At 46.0% G+C, this 14,968-nt stretch overlaps 1 long non-coding RNA gene across 1 annotated transcript; it reads left to right on the top strand.

Annotated features, from left to right (window-relative positions):
* Positions 1–225: 225 nt before the first annotated feature.
* On the top strand, positions 226–10,133 carry LOC141110442 (uncharacterized). Its single transcript, XR_012236292.1, has 3 exons — positions 226–372; positions 8,307–8,456; positions 9,974–10,133. It is a non-coding gene; the product is annotated as an uncharacterized lncRNA (long non-coding RNA).
* Positions 10,134–14,968: the final 4,835 nt, after the last annotated feature.

Raw genomic sequence — 14,968 nt, 5'->3', positions numbered from 1 at the left:
GACCACAGGTTTGATGGACACAGATTGTTATTGTCATCATCATGTCGAATCTCCTATCTATATCGAACTGTTAAAAAAAAAAAAAGTCTGATGGGGCATACACACGATCGGAATATACGATGAAAAGCTTCCGTCTGACTTTTTCTGTCAGACATTCCGCTCGTGTGTACGCGGCATTAATCTGTATAGTTGCTGTAGAGCAATAGTAATATTATTTATTATAATTATAGCCAACTGACACATTTTCTCTCTATATAGGTCACTCACTGTCTTGCATACAGTGCACTAGTACATCAACTTCATGTACAGGCTCCAGTGTTACCTGCTCTTCTGGCAATCAGTGTGGTGTTATATACACAACAAGCACAACAGGTAAGTTCCAGTTTTAAAATCTCATGGACAAGTTCTAGCCTTAAATGTGTGCACAACATTATGGACTCATACGTTTTGGTGAGCGCCTATCTTTGGATATTTGGTGTTTATCTCGTAGGTAGGGATCAGTGATGCCATCTGAATTTGCTGAAATGGAGATCCACTGATCCAACAGGCAATGTGACTCAGCACATGTCCTTACAGATGCCTTGCATTATCTTGCATGTACCCCTATATGGATTTTGACAAAGACCAAATAAGGATATATACACTGTGTGCACTATTATTTAGGCATGTGGGTATTTTGACCAAATCATCATTTATGCATATTGTCTAACTCTAAGCTGTATAAACTTGAATGCTTATTGGATTCAAGCATATCAGATGATGTGTATCTATGTAATGATGGAGAGTGTGGCCTAAGGAGATCAACACCCTATATCAAGGTGTGCATAATTATTAGGCAGCTTCTTTTCCTCAGGCAAAATGGGCTAAAAAAGAGATTTAACTGACTCTGAAAATCCAAAAATTGTAAAAAGTCTTTCAGAGGGATGCAGCACTCTTGAAAGTGTTATGATATTGGGGCGTGATCACAGATCCACCAAACGTTTTCTTGCAAATAGTCAACAAAGTCGCAAGAAACGTGTTGAGAAAAAAAGACGCTAAGATTTGAGAAGAATCCAACGTGAAGCTACAAGGAACCCATCATCCTCCAGTGTTATCATATTCTCGAACTGCAACCTACCTGGAGTTCCCAGAAGTAGAAGGTGGTCAGTGCTCAGAGACATGGCCAAGGTAAGGAAGGCTGAAAGCCGACCACCACTGAACAAGACACACAGAGGCGGCTCTGGGCTTTGAGAGGCCTTAGGCAAAACTTGGACATGAGGCCCCACTCACGCCCATAATGGGAAAAATACTAAAAATGAACTGGGGCATGGGTAAGGCAATCATTGGGAGTTCAGGAGTGGGGCTAACAATTTAGGTGTGCTGTAACTTGTAGTGTTCAGATCTACAGCTCACGGAACATTGGCATGATCAGCGAGCTGTGATATAAAAACATTTAAAAAAATAGCATTAAAGGGGTTGTAAACTCCTGTTTTAAAAAAAAAAAAAATAACAAACATCCTCTTCTGGGGTCCCCTAACGCCGTTCGCGGCTCCTCCCCGCATTGGGAAACCACCTAGGAGAAGTGCTCTCCCTGGGGGGTTACCTTGCGGGCACGCTCCCTTTTCCAGCATTTGCGTCCAAAGACTCAGAATTCCGAACTCAGTCCGGTCCCCCACGTCATTGGATTTGATTGACAGCAGAGGGAGCCAATGGCTGGGCTGTAAAATGGGGGGGCTGGGGGGCTGCTGAGTGACAGAAGTTTTTTCACACTAATGCATAGGATGCATTAAGGTGAAAAAACATGAGGGTTTACAACCCCTTTAAAAAATAGAAACAAATCTTAGCGCTTACTTATTTTATGTGAAACTTGTGCTTTTTTTTCCACAGACGCTCAGTTCTGGGTTTAACTTGAGATAAGCAGTGTACAGGGGACAGCAGGGTAGAGCACAGGAGGTCAGGAGACAATATGGGGGGGGCAGCAGGGGACATTATGGGGCACACAGCAGAACATGGGTCACACAGCAGAACATGGGGCACACAGCAGAACATTGGGCACATCATGGGGCAGACAGCAGAACATGGGGCACACTGCAGAACATTGGGCACATCATGGGGCACACAGCAGAACATGGGGCACACAGGAGAACATTGGGCACATCATGGGGCACACAGCAGCACATTGGGCACATCATGGGGCACACAGCAAAACATGGGGCACATCATGGAGCACACAGCAGAACATGGGGCACATCATAGGGCACACAGCAGAACATGGGGCACATCATGGGGCACACAGCAGAAAATGGGGCACATAATCGAGCACACAGCAGAACACTGGGCACATCATGGGGCACACAGCAGAACCTTGGACACATCATGGGGCACACAGCAGAACATGGGGCACATCATGGGGCACACAGCAGAACCTTGAGAACATCATGGGGCACACAGCAGAACATGGGGCACATCATGGGTCTCACAGCAGGGCATAGGACAAACAGCAGGGCATGGGACACATCACAGGTAGGGTGACCACATTTCCAAACTGCCATTCAGGGACACCCCCCCCTGCCCCCCTTCCCAAGAAAAGATGGGGGTTTGGGGGAATGTAGTCTCGGGGTTGACGGGGAATTCGGTGGCAGGGGTGATTTGTCGGGCGAATGGCTGGTGTTGTACTACATTGTAATATATAATGAAATTGTTCAGCTCACCATAATGCAGAATCAGTGGGGACCCTGAGCTTGTCACTTACCACCTGATGCAGTGTGCCACTTGCCACCGATGCCTGCCGCCAGATGCAGCGTGTCACTTGTCACCAGATGTAGCGTGTCACTTGCCACGAGATGCAGTGTGCCACTTGCCACCCATTGCCTGTCACCAGATGCAGCGTTTCACTTGCCACCGTTGCCTGATGCCAGATGCAGTGTGCCACTTTTCACCCATAGCTTGCCACCAGATACAGCGTGCCACTTTCCACCCAGGCGCGGAGCAGGAAGTTAAATCTTCCCCGCTGTGAAAGCTGGGGCTCTGCCTCTCTCCTCCTCATGATGTCACTGGTTGCTAGATGCGAGGCGGAGCGGCAGCTAGCAACCATTTGGGCACTGAGCCAACGGCTCATGTAAAAGGGGTCTCACCAGCCAGGGGTCCACCACAGGCTGTCAGTGAGTGACAGTAGCGATGTGAGGGATATTTTAGAGGGCATCAGATCGGGTCAGGGCCAGGGGGCAATTCCGGGACACTGTATTGTCCCGGAATGAGGGTGCCCGGGACCCGGGACAGACCTGCTAATTGCGGGATTGTCCTGGGCAATCCGGGACACGTGGGCACCCTAATCACAGGGCACACAGCAAAACATGAGGTACATCATGGGGCTCACAGCAGAACATGGGGCACTTTAAGGGTCTCACGGCTGGGCATGAGGCACACCATGGGGCAAGCAGCATAACATGGGGTACACAGCAAGGCTTATCAGAAGGCACACAGCAGGCCATGGGGCGCACAGCAGGGTACTGGGCACACAGCATGGCACAGGGCACACAGCAGGGTACAGGGCACAGCAGGATACATGGTACAGCAGGGTACAGGGCACATAAGGGTACATGGTACAGGGCACAGTGGGGTGCATGGTACAGGGCACAGCAGGGTACTGGGCACATCAGGATACAGGGCACAGGGTATGGACACAGGGCACGGGCACAGGAGGGCGCAGGGTATGGGGCACATCAGGGAATGGGGCACAGCAGGGCACATCAGGGTTTGGGCACAGGGTATGGGGCACAGCAGGGTGCAGGGTATTGGTCACATCAGGGTATGGGTCACAGCAGGACACATCAGGGTACTGGCACAGGGTATGTGGCACTGGGCACAGCAGAGCACACCAGGGTACTGGGCACAGGGTATGGGGCACATTAGGGTACTGGACATGGCAGGGTACAGGGCACATCAGGGTACTGGGCACATCGGGTACTGGGCACAGGGTTTGGGGCACATCAGGGTACTGGACATAGCAGGGCACAGGGCACATCAGGGTACTGGACACATCAGGGTACTGGGCACATCAGGGTACTGGACACATCAGGGTACAGGGCACATCAGGGTACTGGACACATCAGGGTACTGGGCACATCAGGGTACTGGGCACAGGGTATGGGGCACATAAGGGTACTGGACATGGCAGGGCACAGGGTACAGGGCACATCAGGGTACAGGACACATCAGGGTACTGGGCACATCAGGGTACTGGACACATCAGGGTACAGGGCACATCAGGGTACTGGACACATCAGGGTACTGGGCACATCAGAGTACTGGACACATCAGGATACAGGGCACATCAGGGTACTGGGCACATCAGGGTACTGGACACATCAGGGTATGGGGCACATCAAGGTACTGGACATGGCAGGGTACAGGGCACATCAGGGTACTGGGCACAGGGTATGGGGCACATCAGGGTACTGGACATGGCAGGGCACAGGGTACAGGGCACATCAGGGTACTGGGCACAGGGTATGGGGCACATCAGGGTACTGGACATGGCAGGGCACAGGGTACAGGGCACATCAGGGTACTGGGCACAGGGTATGGGGCAAATCAGGGTACTGGACATGGCAGGGCACAGGGTACAGGGCACATCAAGGTACTGGGCACATCGGGTACTGGGCACAGGGTTTGGGGCACATCAGGGTACTGGACATGGCAGGGCACAGGGCACATCAGGGTACTGGACACATCAGGGTACTGGGCACATCAGGGTACTGGACACATCAGGGTACAGGGCATATCAGGGTCCTGGACACATCAGGGTACTGGGCACATCAGGGTACTGGGCACAGGGTATGGGGCACATAAGGGTACTGGACATGGCAGGGCACAAGGTACAGGGCACTTTAGGGTACTGGACACATCAGGGTACTGGGCACATCAGGGTACTGGACACATCAGGGTACAGGGCACATCAGGGTACTGGACACATCAGGGTACTGGGCACATCAGAGTACTGGACACATCAGGGTACAGGGCACATCAGGGTACTGGACACATCAGGGTACTGGGCACATCGGGGTACTGGACACATCAGGGTACTGGGCACATCAGGGTACTGGGCACAGGGTATGGGGCACATCAGGGTACTGGACATGGCAGGGTACAGGGCACATCAGGGTACTGGACACAGGGTATGGGGCACATCAGGGTACTGGACATGGCAGGGCACAGGGTCCAGGGCACATCAGGGTACTGGGCACAGGGTATGGGGCACATCAGGGTACTGGACATGGCAGGGCACAGGGTACAGGGCACATCAGGGTACTGGGCACAGGGTATGGGGTACATCAGGGTACTGGACATGGCAGGGCACAGGGTACAGGGCACATCAGGGTACAGGACATGGCAGGGCACAGGGTACAGGGCACATCAGGGTACTGGGTATAGGGTATGGTGTACATCAGAATACTGGGCACAGCAGGGTACACTTTCCTTTCAGTTTCCTTTAAATGCAGAGTAGCGCGGGAAGAGGCTGTATTATAATAAGTCCTTTCTGTCCTCTCTCATGTCGCGCTGCTCCCCGACGGCCCCTCCCCTCCTCTCGTTGTATGCTTGTGACATCACCTGGAATGGACGAGAGGAGAGGAGGGGAGGGGCCGCCGGGGAGCAGCGCGATATGAGAGAGGACAGTAAGGACTACAGCCGCTTCCCGCGCTACTCTGCATGTCGGCCGATACTCGATCTACCCGTCAGCTGCCTGTGATTGACGGGTAGATCGCCGCAGAGCTGGTGACTTTGCGGCATAACAGACTGGGAAACCACCACTGTTAAACACTGCAAAAGGCAAATTAGGCGGCCACGAGGCCCCTGTGAGGGCGAGGCCTTAGGCGACCACCTAACTTGCCTAATTTTAGAGCTGAAGACACATTAGTGGAAAGTACAAGACTGGGACAAGAAATATCCGAAGACAGTTTTTTAAAAGGTTTTATGGACCGATGAGATAAGAGTGACTCTTGATGGATCAGATGGATGGGCCTGTGGCTGGATCAGTAACGGGCACAGAGCTCCACTTTGACTCAGATGCGAGCAAGGTGGAGGTGGTGTACTGGTATGGGCTGGTATTATTAAAGATGTGCTAGTTGGAACTTTTCAGGTTGAGGATAGACTCAAAATCAATTCCCATACCTACTGCCAGTTGTTAGAAGACACTTTTCTCAAGCTGTGGTACAGGAAAAAGTTTACATCTTTCAAGAAGACCATGATATTTACAGGACAATGCTTTATCACATGCATCAGAGTACTCCACTGTGTGGCTAGCTAGTAAAGGTCTTAAAGATGAAAGAATAATGACATTGCCCCCTTTCCTCACCTGACCTAAACCCTATTGAGAACTTGTGGACCCTTCTTAAACAGGTGATTTACGGTGAAGGAAAACAGTACACCTCTCTGAACAGTGTCTGGGAGGCTGTGGTTGCTGCTGCAGAAAAAGTTGTTTGTGAACAGATCAAAAAACTGACACTCCATGAATGGAATGCTTTTGACGGTTATTGAAAAGAAGGGGGGTTATATTGATCACTGAATTTTTCTTTTTTTTTTGACATTTCAGAAATGTTTATTTGTAAATTTTGAGTTGTTTGTTTATTATTCTCACTTTAACAGATAAAAATAAAAGTGAGATGGGAAAATTTTAATTTATCATTTAGTTGCATAATAATTCTGCATAATAATAGTTGCCCAATAATTGTGCACACATAGATATAATCCTAAAATAGTCTCCTAAGCATTCTATGCATTAAGATAAAAAGCCTTCTGTGTGCAGCAGCTGCCCCAGCACCCCTAACACTTACCTGAGGTCCCTCTAGCTCCAGCGATGTTGTAGGAATGTCTCGGCCATCCGGATCTTCCCTTCTCATTGACTGAGACAGCAGTGCGGCGCCATTGGCTCCTGCTGCTGTCAATCAAAGTCAATCAGCTAATGAGAATAGAAAGGGGCCGGGTCTCTGTGTCTGAATGGACACAGGTAGCTGTGATTCAGCTCAGGTGCCCCCATAGCAAGCTACTTGATGTAGGGGCACTCAACAGGAGGGAGGGGCCAGGATCGCAGAAGAGGAACCCGAGAAGAGGAGGATCCGGGCTGCTCTGTGCAAATCCAAATGCACAGAGCAGGTAAGTATAACATTTTTGTTATTTTTAATTAAAAAAAAAAAACAAGACTTTACAATCACTTTAGGTTGGTCCAAACTGGAACAATTGCCATAAACCTAAACTTTAGCTTTAAAGCTTATTTCAGATCTCAGTTTGAATCAGGTAAAGCATTCCAGACACATCAAAACAAAAGGTGTTCAATGTCTTACTAAAGCACAAGTAGAAAAGTTTATTTTTTTAATGCTGTCTGTTTCTCCGCCGTTAAGATTGCCCCCCCCCCCCCCCTCCACACACACACACACATACACACATACCACCACCACACCGCCATAATATGTCCTGGTGATAACAAAACATGAGGCCAAATTCAAAATGTTATATTTGACAAATGACCAAGTCACGAATTCTCATAATTTCCTAGAGATTTCCTCTCTGTTCCTGCTGGGTCTCCACAACTAAAGTGAAGGGAAATTTCCCCAGGGAGACAGACAATAACAACAAAAATCCAATAGGGCTTTTAACCGTTCTCTTGTTGAACCATAAAACAAGACAATACAATACATACACCTTTAAAAGAGATGTAAATCCCCACATATACCCAGTGAAGTGAACAGCCTCAGATGATACACAGGGATGAAACAAATCTCCCTACATGGGGTTTACATGTATATCTGCTGTCTTCGGCTTTATATATCCTTTAGAAAGTGCACATCATGTTAGAGAATTTCTCTTCCTGTTCAGCACTGGGAGTGGATTATTGGCATACAGCCAAGACAGCTGATTGGAGGCAAGGCACACGCCCCCATTCCACATTGGCAAATAAAGGAATTAATGTGCAGAGCTCTGCTGTGACAAGGCAAGCTCTCTGCTAATCTATTTATAGCAACCTCCCACAACACAAATTTCAGGTTGCTTTTATCTCCTGTCTCGGAGAACTTGTCAGAAGTTATCAGGCTGATAACCGAGCTACGGAACAGAAGAAACACACGGGACAAAGTGCTTTGGAGAGAGATAAGAAAACACTACAGACAGAAGTCAAATTTCATTAATAAGGTTTATATCCACTTTAAATCTCAGACCTCCTTCCTTCCAGAATAAATACAGTAAGTACCAAATTCTTTCAACTGCAACAGTGCTTAATGCCCAGCATTGAAACTAATGGTCTCAAGAAAGTAATAAACTTTATTTACTTGTAGGTAGCTCTACCACCATCAGCTACACAATGTCATGTATATCCCTAAATGAATGTAGCCTAAGCGGAAGTCTTACCACAAATGGAGGAAGAATAAAATCAGCTGCATCGTGTTGCAACGCGACTGATAACTGCACCCCAACTTTACCTTCCTGTAAGTACATTTTTTTACCTTTTTCTGTTAATTTACAGGTATAATTATTCTTCTTCTTATTATTATACAGCATTTATATAGCGCCAACAGTTTACGCAGCGCTTTACAATATAAAAGGGAGACAATACAGTTATAATACAATAAAATACAAGAGGATTAAGAGTGCCCTGCACAGAAGAGCTTACAATCTAATAGGGTGGGGCAGGTGGTACAAAAGGTTGTAACTGTGGGGAATGAGCTGATGGAAGTGGTAGGAGATTAGTTGGAGACGTGATAGGCTTTCCTGAAGAGATGAGTTTTCAGGGATAGCCTGAAGGTAGCAAGAGTAGGGGATAGCCGAACAGGTTGAGGTAGCGAGTTCCAAGGATGGGAGAGGCTCTGGAGAAATCCTGGAGACGAGCATGGGAGGAGGAGATGAAAGAGCTTGAGAGCAGGAGGTCTTGAGAAGAGCAAAGGGGATGATTTGGGTGATATTTGGAGACTAGACAGGCGATGTAGTTCAGGCAGAGTTGTGAATGGCTTTGTATGTTGTGGTTAGTATTTTGAATTTAATTCGCTGGGTGATTGGGAGCCAGTGTAGGGATTGGAGGAGAGGGTTGGCAGACACTGAGTGGCTGGTAAGGTGTATAACGATTCATTTGTAAACTGCTAAACAAAGCACAGAAGCACAGACGTCCTGCTGGTGGCAATTTCTGACACATTGGTAACTGATTCCCTGGGCAACTTTTTTGCAGTTTACTATTGACCCTAGAGCAGGGGTCTCCAAACTTTCCAAACAAAGGGCCAGTTTACTGTCCTCCAGACATAAGGGGGACCGGACTAGGACCATTGGGAGTAGAAAATGGTGAGAACTGGTGTCCAGTGAGAGTAAACAATGCTGAATCTTTAGTGTCAATGGGAGGACTAGTTCCCCATTGTCGGTGTCAATGGAAAGAATTGTGCCCCATTGTTGGTGTCAAAGGAAGGAATTGTGCCCCATCATTGGTGTCAGTTGAAAGGAATTGTACCCCATCGTTGATGTCAATGGAAGGAATTGTGCCCCATCGTTGGTGTCAATGGAAGGAATTGTGCCCCATCATTTGGTGTCAATAGAAGGAATTGTGCCCCATGGTTGCTGTCAATGGAAGGATTTGTGTCCCATTGTTGGTGTCAATAGAAGGAATTGGGCCCCATCATCGGTGTCTGCGAAAGGAATTATACCAAATTTCTTGGTGTCAGTGGAGGGAATAGTGCCCCGAGGGCCAGATAAAGGCAAGCAAAGGGCTGCATCCAGCCCCAGGGCCACAGTTTGGAGACTCCGGCCCTAGAGAAACAGCAAAACATTAAATTGGCTCTACTGGTGATTTATTCATTACTGCTGTATGCATAACATTTTTGCAAAGCTTTCATTATTGGAGGAATCATAAACAATACACCTCTCTCTTATTTCCTTCATTACTGCAGGATATTTATTTTAAACCCAGATATCACTTTATTTTTAAGCTTTTATATCTCTGTTCTGTTTTTCTCCTTCTAAGTGCCAGGGGACAGCTCAGTGTATAATGGGGTGACATGCCGATCCTGTGCATCTGGTAGCTCCACCTGGTGCTACACTTCGGATACCATTCAATGCACTGGCAATGAGAACATGTGCCTATTAGAGTCTACACAATTTTCAGGTAAATTGTACAGATGTAAGTGACAATACCCAAAATGTATGTGCTTTACCCATGTAAGATTACCTATTACCTACCTAATATTACCTATACACAACTTATATTATTTGACAGAATGAACACAAAGGATAGGAGACAATAAATTAATTTACAATTCGCTTTGAACCTGAACTTGGTACAGAGGACTCGGAACCTTTGGTTCGGGGGCTAAATACAGCCAAGTGGCCCATTCATGCTAGGGGTAGATTTATATGAAATAAAGAAATTATACCATAAAAAGAGTGCCATGGTGCTAAAGTGATTGGTTGGCATGGTAAAAGGCGGGTTTTGTTAAAGGACAGGGTTTATTGTGACAACTTAACAGCATTAGATCCCTTTTGTGGCACTTAGCGAATATTCACATGGTATCACAGAGTTGCAAAGGGAGTTGGTGCTGGAAGACTTTGCTTTTGCAGATGCTTAGACAGGAGGTCTGCAAGGAGACAACATAGCAATAAAAAGCCCACTATGTCACTGACTCCAGTGCCACTAACCCAACATACAGTATCTTAAAAGTACTCACAAAGAAGAAAAAGCCCCCTGATACCCAGCCCAATCATCCCCTATCAAGGAATCTAATACAGGCAGTCCCCAGGTTACAAACAAGATATGGTCTGTAGGTTTGTTCTTAAGTTGAATTTGTTTGTAAGTCGGAACAGGTCAATTTTTTTAAGTGTAGCCACTCCAGCCAAAAAAATATATTTTATGTTTTTTGGATAGCATAGGGGAGGGTTAACATCCCTGCAACATTTGTTTTGCTGTCTGTGCCCCTGTTCAGAAGATTTCACCTCACTTTATGTCCCTATGACAATTGGATTTTGAAAATGTTGGGTTGCTGTGGAGACAAGGATTGGAGATACAGCTCCAGTGGAGACACCCTTTTCCCATGATAACTCTTACAGAAGTGATATTCCCTTCCTAGCAGTAGATTTCCTCTCACTTCCTATTGTCTTCCTCTGTTTATAAGTATCAGTCGTATGTAAGTCGGATGTTAGTAACCCAGGGACTGCCTTTACCTTCCTTGAAGTTTTGATTTTACTATTCTCCAGAGCAGCCAATCTCAACCAGGGTTCAGTGGATCCCTAAGGTTCCTCAAGAAATTGCTAGGGGCTCTTTGAGTTGTTGAGTGACCTTCCATCTGATGATGCCTGGATAGTTCCTGGGTCCAGTACCATTTGGCAAAGCCAGCAGCATGACATTAATGATGTGTTTAGCTGTCTGTAAAGATGGAATTCTGACCACCATTATAAGGGAGGAATTTTTCCCTGACCATGAAGGTCAAGACCTTTTTCCTACTGACTCCCAATGACTTAATTTTAGCAGGGTTTCCCTAGGAAAAAATAATTATTTCAAGGGTTTCTCTGGGGTAAAATGTTTGAGAAAAGCTGCTTCAGAGTACGAATAATGTAAATCAATAATTCTACCTTTCGCCATACACTGGATTGATTAATTTGCAAAGGAACTTATCTGCCTATTCAACCTTAATATAGACCATATTGATTCAAGAGAAGTATATATAAACAGTCTCTAGTGGACAAGGATGGAGTTTGTAGCTGATAAATGATGAGAGCACGTTTCACCAGAGATCCTCCACCGCGTGCTCAAAAAAACCCCCAGGGGTTTAAACTCACCAAAACCAAGGGGTTATCATGCCTCAATCAGCATCCTGCAGATCTGGGTATCTTTATGGAAACCTCTGAAATCCAGGCACATAGGAAAAGAGACTCCACATAGTCTAATTCCGTTTAACCATTTATTAAATAACTCGATAAAATTTAAAATTTCTATGACACCGTGAAGGTTCAGAAGTGATCGTATAGCTCATGTCAGTATTAAATGGGCTTTGAATAGATCACTCTTCCCAAAAGCTAAAGGGATCGGGTATGCTACGGTGGAGATCGGAATGATCTCGGCGTTCGGCACTTCCTCCTTCTGGTTAGCTCTCTAGGTCCTGGAATGCACAGCGTCAATGGCGTAATATCCGGTTGCCGTAAGATCACGCTCTGATGTGTTTCGTCATCACGACTTTGTCAAAGGGAAATTTTTATTGAGACACACACCAAAATAAATAAATAAATACATTAAAATAAAAATTGATCTAGAGGAGACTTTGTAACGAGCCCCTTGCTCGCTCGGTTCCACTCTCCCGACACTCCTCTGCTGCTATAGAATCAGATTGCAGATTGCAACATCTGATTGCTCAGTCATCCAATGCTCCGGGATTAGAACTACAGCTTTGTGCCATTCTAACCCAGTTGTGATAGCTCAGAACAAACACCAGGCAGGCTGTATGTAAGTTCAACCAGGAATCTCTTTTATTCAAAAATACAGGCTCTTTTATACACTAACAGTGGAGGTGCATACCTCCTGCTCATATTACTTTAACAATACACCTGTAACCTAATTAACCTAATTAACATGGGCTAATTAACTAATCCCTTTAGACAGCCTAGATGACTCAGACATGACCTTTAGGCCAGACTGGCTGTCTTGTAGCTTAGAACCCCCAATCAACATTATCACAATAGCCAAGTTAATTAAACACAAACCACAATGGGGATCTAATGACTCTTAGATCCCATACTAGAGACTTATTTACAACACACATTTTAGTAGACAACAGACAGGTAGCTGGAATTGATGACATTAGCATTTACCAGTAGGAGTCCCAACGGTATGAATCAATCACTATTCCAATATGGCAAATCCAGGGTCCCGGAGTCTGTGTGTCCTGGGGGACCAGGACCCAAATCCACAGTAATACCACCTCAAGGGTCCCCAGGCATACAGCTCACAAAGAGCACCGTTCCCCCAAATGCAAGGGCCCACGATTGATCGGCAAGAGGCTAGCATACAGTCCCCTCCAAAAGTCTCTCCCGGCTAGGTCTGTCACAGACTTCACCCCTAGGTACTTGGTGATGGTGATTATAGATTCCAAAGAAGGAGAAAAAAATATTTTCTCTTTTCTTTCTCTCTTCTCCCCCTCTAAGTTCCCCCCAACCACTAAAACCAACACAATAATGAATAATTAAGGTTTTATTTCCATTTAAAACAGGGGTGTCCAACCTGCGGCCCAAGAGTCACATGTGGCCCAAGATGACTTTTCAATGCAGCCCAACAGAAAGTCATAAACATTTTTATTTATTTATTTATTTATTTTTTTCTATTACCACATCAGTGAGCACCACCAACTGGCCTAATCAGCGTAATATTCATTTATTGTCGCCAACTTAGATTCACATCATTGTGGTTTTCTTTATTTCTCTTTTATTTTTTGTTGTTTTTTTTTTTTTCCCCCTTACTTTTATCAAATATAAACAAACAATTATATACAGCTTTATTAAGTACCCTATTAAGGGGTTTCTTAGCCCGCTTATTCTCAGCTGCTTAAGTAACCATGTTATATAAATCCTATTTCTCCCACCCCGGGGTACCCTGGGTGACGTCTACACTCGCGGCCCAGCGTAGAACGGAACAGATGGCAAGGAAATATAAAGAGCACTACCCATCAAAGAAGTCTAGGAGAAAACCACACATATGAAGCTGGGCTAATGGGGTCCCCACACCCATAGCCCCCTATTAGGGTCACTAGTGAACTATTACATATTTGTGATAACCCCCCACCCCTTCCCATTCCCCTACTTCCACCCCCCTCCTCCCCGATATCCCTTCTATACAAAATCCAACCCAAACACAGAATTTAATGTTTACTATTATTACCTACTTAAATCAAAACACCAATAATCCTAAATTACTTTGTGTAACCCACCGGTTCTGTATTTCTCTAGTGCATATATATCTGGGCTATTAACCTAATCACTTACACTCCAAACTTTCCCCTTAAGCAGGCCACCTTGTCCATCCATGGCTTCCACATTTTGTCGAATTCCTGAAGATTCCCCCTTTTTATATACTCCAATCTCTCCCTACCAATGGAGGCACCGAGTGTATCTATCCAATCATTCACTGTCGCGGGCTCCTTTGATTGCCACCTTAGCATTATCATTTTTCGTGCCTGAAATAAACCTCTCAGGATTGCCTGAGTAGTACACCTCCTCTCCCCCTCTACCCTTCTATATCCCAAAATACATTCCACCGCCTCCCTCTTTACTGACGTGCAGTAGATATCCTCCAAACTGCTAACCACTCCTTCCCAGTATCGGTACAGCTTGGGACATCTCCAGAGTAAATGGATAAGATCCCCAGACTCCTGGCACCTAGGGCAATTATCATTAGGCCTTCTACAGAACCTAAAGAGCCGTTTTGGAGTATAATAGGCCCTATTGAGCAGCATCAGATGAGAAATCTTCTGCGAGGGAGTTACTGACACCTGAGGTGCCATCTCAAATATTCTCCTCCATTGTTCCTTGGAAATTGCCCCTAGTTCCTCTTCCCATTTAACTCTTACCTTCTGAAGTATTCCCCGTCTGTTCTCTGAGTTACTTAGTTGGTCGTATATTTTAGTTATCAGCCCCCTAGTGGGTTCTACTTGTAACAACTGACGAGCAACGGTCATTTCCACCCATCTCGGAGGCTGATCACCAAATTGGGCCCTGAGAGCATGTTCTATCTGCCGGTACAGGAACAAGGAGCTCCAAGGGATCTTAAATTCCCTGATCAGCTCGGAAAATTCTTTAAGAGTGTTACCTGAGTAGAGCTGTCTTCGTTTTTTAATACCACCAGCCTCCCACCCCCTACTCTTTCCAATTTTTAGAATTTCCTGTAGATTTCGGTTATTCCAGATAGGGGTGTAATCTGTAAATCCCTCATACCCCATTAATTTCTTAACAGATTTCCATAGCTTAATTAGCAACCTAA

The sequence above is a fragment of the Aquarana catesbeiana genome, linkage group LG10, assembly GCF_042186555.1.
Source record: "Aquarana catesbeiana isolate 2022-GZ linkage group LG10, ASM4218655v1, whole genome shotgun sequence".
Classification (NCBI taxonomy): domain Eukaryota; kingdom Metazoa; phylum Chordata; class Amphibia; order Anura; family Ranidae; genus Aquarana; species Aquarana catesbeiana.
This window is presented reverse-complemented; position numbering and strand designations above follow the sequence as displayed.